Below are 6,935 nucleotides of genomic sequence, written 5' to 3'. Positions count from 1 at the left end.
TCAATAATATTTTGATAGCATAGTACACTGCCAGATGATTGCTAAACTTACCATGGTGATCACTTCTTTAGGTATATAAATGTTGAACAACTGTTGGGTATACCTGAAACTGTCATAATGTTGTATTTATCTATATTTTAATTAAAAATCTTTTTTTTTTTTTTTTTTTTTTTGCCATTGGAAAAATGCATGGCTGGGTCAGAGCAGGATGTGGCTGTAGGTGTGGGCAAGAGCCTGACCACAGGGCATTGTGGGTCATGATAAGGCGTGTGGACTTGAACCTGAGAACAGTGAGGAGCCATGGGAGCATTTAAACAGTATAGTGCCAAGGTCAAGTTTGTTTTTTGGGACGGTCTCTCTGGTTGTGGTGAGGGATGAGACCAGAGGCAAGAGGCCAAGTGACGAGGCCCTTGGGTTTCAGTGTCCCTTTTGTATGGAAAGAGGTTGGGCGGTCCTCAGAGCAGGCCTTATCCTCTAATTTCCCACAGAGGTTGTGTTTCCAGATTCAGGGTTTTATGTTATACAGAGTTATTCTTTCTGGACTGTGTCCCCTGAGCAACTTTGTTGGACCCTCCTTGCAAGGAGGGGCTCTTCTGAATGCAAGATGCACATTTATGTAAAAAAGTGGAGCATCCCACTCTCAGAGCTTGGCAATGTCTGTCCCTGAAACAGTCCAGCAACCAACAGGCTCAGGAGTTGGGACAGGGTGCGGACATCAATAACGACGATAATAGTAATGATGATAACAATTAACCTTTATTGATGACTTACTATAACAGGCCCTATGTGAAACCTCTTGCATCTGTGATCTCATGGAGTCCTGAAACAAAGCCTGTGAGGAGGCTGGCATTGATACCCATTGCGCAGATGAGGAAAGTGAGGTTCAGGGGTCGGGTGCAGTGCCTTGCTCATAGTTATTGAGTGGCAGAGAGAGGCCTGTAGCCACTGCCTTTACACTGCCACCTGTGGTGCCAGGCAGCCTCAGAAGGGTGGTGAGTCGGCGTGTTAGAGCTCTGTGGGATCCAGAGAGCCCTGCAACTGTTCCCAGTGCACAGAAAAGCCAGAAAATTCCATCCCTACATCCTGGCTTCCACCTACACTTCAGCCCACACAATCTGCTGGGCAGAGTTGCTCTCCCTGGGAGAGCTTGGTAATTCAGGTTTTTCCAAACCCAGGAAAAGCCTCCAACTCTCGAATCCTCCCTATGGCCTCTAAGGCTTTCTGGCCTGTTTCCATCTCCTTGGCCTCATCTCTACCTCCTTCCCTTTCTTCTTTGCCCTACTCGCCAAATACATTGGCCTTATTTCAGCTTCTCAAGCAGCCCATATTCTCTTCTGCCTGCAGGCTCTGAACAGGCTGTTGCCTTTGCCTGGAAGCCTCTTTCCACTCCCTTTTCCTAGCTTACTCCTGTCCATCCTTTCTGTCTCAGTGTAAACGTCACCACCTCCCAGAAGCCTTCCATCACCTCTTAAAAATCTTTTTTAAAAGTTGAACACAAAATACCACATAATGTTTTTCATATTTATATGAAATTATCAAGACAGAAAAACCCATAAAGAAAGAAAGAAGATTAGTGGTTGCCAGGAGGTGGGGGATGGGACAAATGGAGATTGACTACCATGGGATTTTTTTTTTTTTTTTTGAGGGTGATGAAAATGTTCTAGAATTAGATAGTGGTGATGCTTTGGTCTAGTGAACTTAGTAAAAACCACTGAATTTTACACTTTATAATGTGAATTTTACGGTATGAATTATATTGAAAACTTAAGGTAACAGAAAATTCAGAGATAACCTTATTGAAAAGTTCTTTAATTAAGTTTTTGGAACACTTTTCTTTATCAGATCTAAACTGTCACATGTGATAAATTACTTTTTTCAAAGTCAAATTTCATTTATATTAAGTTATATTAATTTTTACATGTACACGTGTCTACCTGTGATAACACCTCTCCATTTCCACAGTCAACATCTGATGTATGGTCAACATCATCAGCTTGATACTTGCTATTTTATAAGTCAAGGGATAAATTTCATAATGAGGTGTTTTTTATGGGCTTTGACTTTTTGTCATATCTTAATAATGCTTGTATTGTATTCATTCCATTTTTAGTACGGGGAGAAAAGTCACAATAGCATGTAGAATCATAAATGAACCAAACTATCCTCAATTAAGTTTTGATATAAAGTCATTATTTTAAAGCAGTTATATGTCTGAGCTATGCTATGAATAGTCTCAAAACAGGTAAGATAAATTTTAGGGGAAAAAATCCAGTTGGAAAAGTTTCTAAGTCAGCATTTTAAAAATCAACCTGAATATTACATAAAATAGAAAATTGCTTGTAATAGTACTATACATTTTAATAAATCTCTCCAATTGTATAATACATTGTATTATTACATTTAAACCACTTAATCATATTGTATTTTATGGAATTGTTAATAAAGCTAATGTTATGGTGGTTCCTTAAAAAATTATATCATAGGGTTGCTGTGATAGTTAAATGAGTAAAAGTATGTAAAGCACAGAACACTAGCTTAAAAACTTTTAGCTATTTTCTTCACATAAGTATGTGAGCTTCTAAAAGGGTAGGTTTTGATTATTTGATTCATTGCTTTTTTTCCAGTACCTAGAAAAGTACATGGCATATGAAAGACAATCAATAAATATGCATCGAAAGAATGATGTTGAATGAGTGAAGGCACTAGAAGAAATGGTCTTAACCTCCTCTCTATTGCCAAGACTTGTGAGGCTATTTCAATAAAGGATACTCAATGTGAATTGAGTTTTTCAGTACAGTTCCTAGAAAATTTTCATCTCTTAAAACAAAGCTACAATTCACTGATTTTATTTCATCCTGACAAATGAAGGAATCAAGTTCCCATGGTCAGAAGAAAACCTTTTTCAAGAATGACCTTTAACATTTGGAAAACACAATGTGGGGCAGTGTTCTCTGACACTTTCCAGGCTGTAACTCTGGAGTGATTAAAAGGTGGCTTTGCCTGTATTGTTAAATTGCTCACCTTCTTTTGTAATAAATTTACTAAAAAATTATCCAACAGTAATCACCTTTCTTCTTTCATCTATTTCAACTAGGGATTATATGTTTTACAAAAGATAGCATTACCAGCCTTACATCTGCTTTTGCCACTCTGATGATTAACATTGTGATTCTCAGTATCTTCAGGGAGCAAGATTTGGTAGTGGGTTAGTAATTTCACAACAAAATGGCAATATTAAGCTGTTTGTTGTCCTCTGAGAAGTGAGAAGAGTGACAGTAAATGTCAAAGATAAGTACCTCAATTGGCAATGGCATTGCTTTTAGTTTTAATACAAGGCATAAATCTGCCAAATGGAGAAACACCCACAGTGCACAGTAAGTGAATTTTGACAGGACAAATTGTTTTTCTCTCAGCCATTGATCCTATGTTGTCTAAAAGAAAAGCAAAACGTTTGCTCAGAAAAGTACCAGAATGGCTTAGTGTTTCTGGCAATCAAATACAATGTTTCTAAAATCTGAGGAGCTTGAGGCAAAAACATACCAGAAAATTAATTGCCCTTTTTCTGTTTTTCTGATCAAAGGAGGCTGCTCTATTGAATGCTTCTTCATCATCATATGATATCACATCTTTAATCCATGTCTGATGCTCTCAACAAACTACCACCAGGCCTTTTAGTTTTAGAATATGCTTTTTTCAAAAGTCCATAGGATTTTTATTATTATTTTAACAAAATATTAAATATGTTATGTCAGGGACTCTAGCAGGGTATCTTTCGCATAGTAGGCATTTGGAAGCAGCATGATACCATGGTAAAGGGCAATGTACTAAGACACAGCTCCATTAAAAATGGGTATATGCTCTTTGACAAGACACTCTGTCACCTCATTGAATATTTGTTCCTAATCTGAAACATGGATCTTATATTTTCTGTACAGGATTGATGTAAATGGCAAGTGAGACATTTTATTGGAATGTTCTTCACGGAATTCAACAGTAAGTAGTAAGTGCTTATTACTATAAAGTTAATTTGATTCATTTTCTAATTCTGAAATAAACTTTATGAAATAATTGGGATATGTTTGATTTAAAATACTTATGCATGTTTTAAGATAATTTAAATATCTTTATTCAGATATTTTCAACTACTATTTGGAAATCATTTTACGCTTACAGAAAAATAGCAAAAATAACACAGAGGTTTTCTTATGCCCATACCTCGTAGCTTCCCTTAACCACAGTACAATTATAAAAACCAGGAAATTAAATTTTGTACAGTATTTTTAACTAATCTGCAGACTTCATATTACCAGTTTTCTTCCTAATACCCTTTACCTAGTTTAAGATCTAATCAAGGATTCCACAGTTCATATCTATTTAGTAGTTATGTCTTGTTAGTCTCCTACAATCTTGGTCAGTCCCTCAGTCTTTCTCTGTCTTTTATATCTTGACACTTTTCAAAAGAATACTGGTGAATTATTTTGTAGAATGCTCTTTTATATGGGTATTTCTGAGGTTTTTTCAATGATTAGAGATTTTTGTCTTTTGTTTTAAAGTATTTATTTCTTCGATTTTGTTTCCAAAATTTTATTTTATTTTTTCAATTGCAGTTGACATTCAACATTGTATTAGTTTCAGTTGTGTAGCATAGTAGTTAGATATTTATATAACTTACAAAGCGATCTGCCCAATAAGTCTGGTACCCACCAGGCAACATACATACTTATTAAAATATTATTGACTATATTCCCTAAGCTGTACTAATTTGTAAATGCTAATTTGTACTACTTAATCCTTCACCTTTTTCACACAGCCTCCTAATGCCCCTCCCATCTGGCAACCATCATTTTGTTCTCGACATCTATGAGGTTGTTTTGGTTTTGATTGTTTATTTTACTTTTTAGATTCCACATAAAAGTGAAATCATATGGCATTTATCTTTGACTTACTTTACTTAGCACAATACCCTCTAGATCCATGCATGCTGTTACGAATAATAAGATTTGAATTTTTTATGGCTGAGTAATATTTTATTGTATATATGTATCACATTTTCTTTAACCAATTGTCTATCAATGGACAGTTAGGTTGCCTCCATATCTTATATATTGTATATGAAATGTCCTTCTTTGTCTCTTGTTACTGATTTCATTTTAAAGTCTATTTTGTCTGATACAAATATTGTAGCCCCAGCTTTTTTTTTTTTTCATTTCCATTTGCGTGAAATACCTTTTTCCTTCCCTTTAATTTTAGTCTGTGTGTGTCTTTCAATCCGAAGTGGGTCTCTTGTGGGCAGCATATGTAAGGGTCTTCTTTTCTTCTCCATTCAACCACCCTATGTCTTTTTTTTTGGACAGTCAATAGGTTTTATTTACATTGTATTGAGAAAAGGAGACAAAAGACATCTCTTTACAATTGTCTTTCAGCAATCTCAGTTTTGAGGAGAATATATAACAAGATTTTATATATAACATAAGGAAACATAAATATATATACAAAAACAGACATAAATATACAAATAAAGATAAAGTGGTTTTAAAGTCTCTTGCAATACAAATTTATTAACTGACCACCAGACACAGAACTTAGATCTATAATGGAAAAAATGTCACCATGAGCCTGAAAAAAAAATTAAAATACCACTGTCACTAACATGGCAAAAAATTAAATTGAAAATAGAAAACAGTAATCACTGGAAAACCTGGGTCTTGTATAGATTTCGTTCCATCAGAAGATGCAGAAACATTTTTCTCCCTGGTGCAAATGAAAACATTTCTCAAGCATCCCCAGTTTCTTCCCTGCTTTTTCCCCCAGACACCGGTGTAGACTTTTTTCCAAAGATGAGATGTAGAAATTTGTGTTTTATCGGGAGCGGGTGCGCTTTTTCCCCTAGCCCCCTTTTCCTCTGCCTCCAAGATGGAAAGAAAGTTGTGGTTTCAGAGGGCAGAGGAGCGGCTCTCTGGTATTATGTCCTCGCAGTGCCTGTAGGGGTGCTGTAGGAGGCTGCTGCCTCTTCTTGTGCAGCCCGGGGAAGCCCTGCCTTCTTGGATGGAGAGGATATTCAGGGATTTCCCCTTAATAATCGCAGACCCTGGGAGCACTTTTTAGTTTCCAAAATAAAAATATGATCCTCACCCCTCTTGCTTGACAGGGAAAGGCTCTCTCTGGAGACTAGGGGGGAGCAGTAGCAGCGGCAGCTGAGCTTCCTAGTCCATTGCCAGCGCCTCTCACTCTCCACCGTATGTCTTTTGATTGGAGCATTTCATCCATTTAAAGTAATTTTTGATAAGTAGTTATTGCCATTTTATTATGCATATTTTTGTTCTTTTTTATTTCTTCTTCTTCATCTTAAGGAAATCCCATTAACATTTCTTGCAATATTGTTTTGGTGGTGATGAACTCTTTATCTCTCCTTCAATTTTAAATGATAGCTTTGCCAGGTAATCTTGGTTGCAGTTTCTTGCTTTTTATCACTTTGAATACTTCCTGACAATTTCTTCTGGCCTGCGAAGTTTCTGTTGAGAAATCAGCTGACAGTTTTATGGGTGCTCCCTAGTAGGTAACTAACTGCTTTTCTCTTGCTGCTTTTAAGTTTCTCTCTTTGTCCTTAAACTCTAGCATTTTAATTATATGATGTGTCTTGGTGTGGGCCTCTTTGGGTTCACCTTGTTTGGGACTCTCTGTACTTTCTGGGCTTGTATGTCTATTTCCGTTGCCAGGTTAGGGAAGTATTCCATCATTATTTCTTCAAATATGTTTTCAATTCCGTTCTCTCTCTTTTCTGATGACCCAATGAGTGAATGTTGGTACACTTGATGTTGTCCCAGAAGCCCCTTAAACTCTCCTCATTTTTTTTGGATTTTTTTTTTTTAATTTGTGCTGTTGTGATTGGTTGTTTTCTGCTACATTATGTTCTGAATTGCTGACTCGATCATCTG

The sequence above is a fragment of the Rhinolophus sinicus genome, chromosome X, assembly GCF_036562045.2.
Source record: "Rhinolophus sinicus isolate RSC01 chromosome X, ASM3656204v1, whole genome shotgun sequence".
Classification (NCBI taxonomy): Eukaryota; Metazoa; Chordata; class Mammalia; order Chiroptera; family Rhinolophidae; genus Rhinolophus; species Rhinolophus sinicus.
This window is presented reverse-complemented; position numbering follows the sequence as displayed.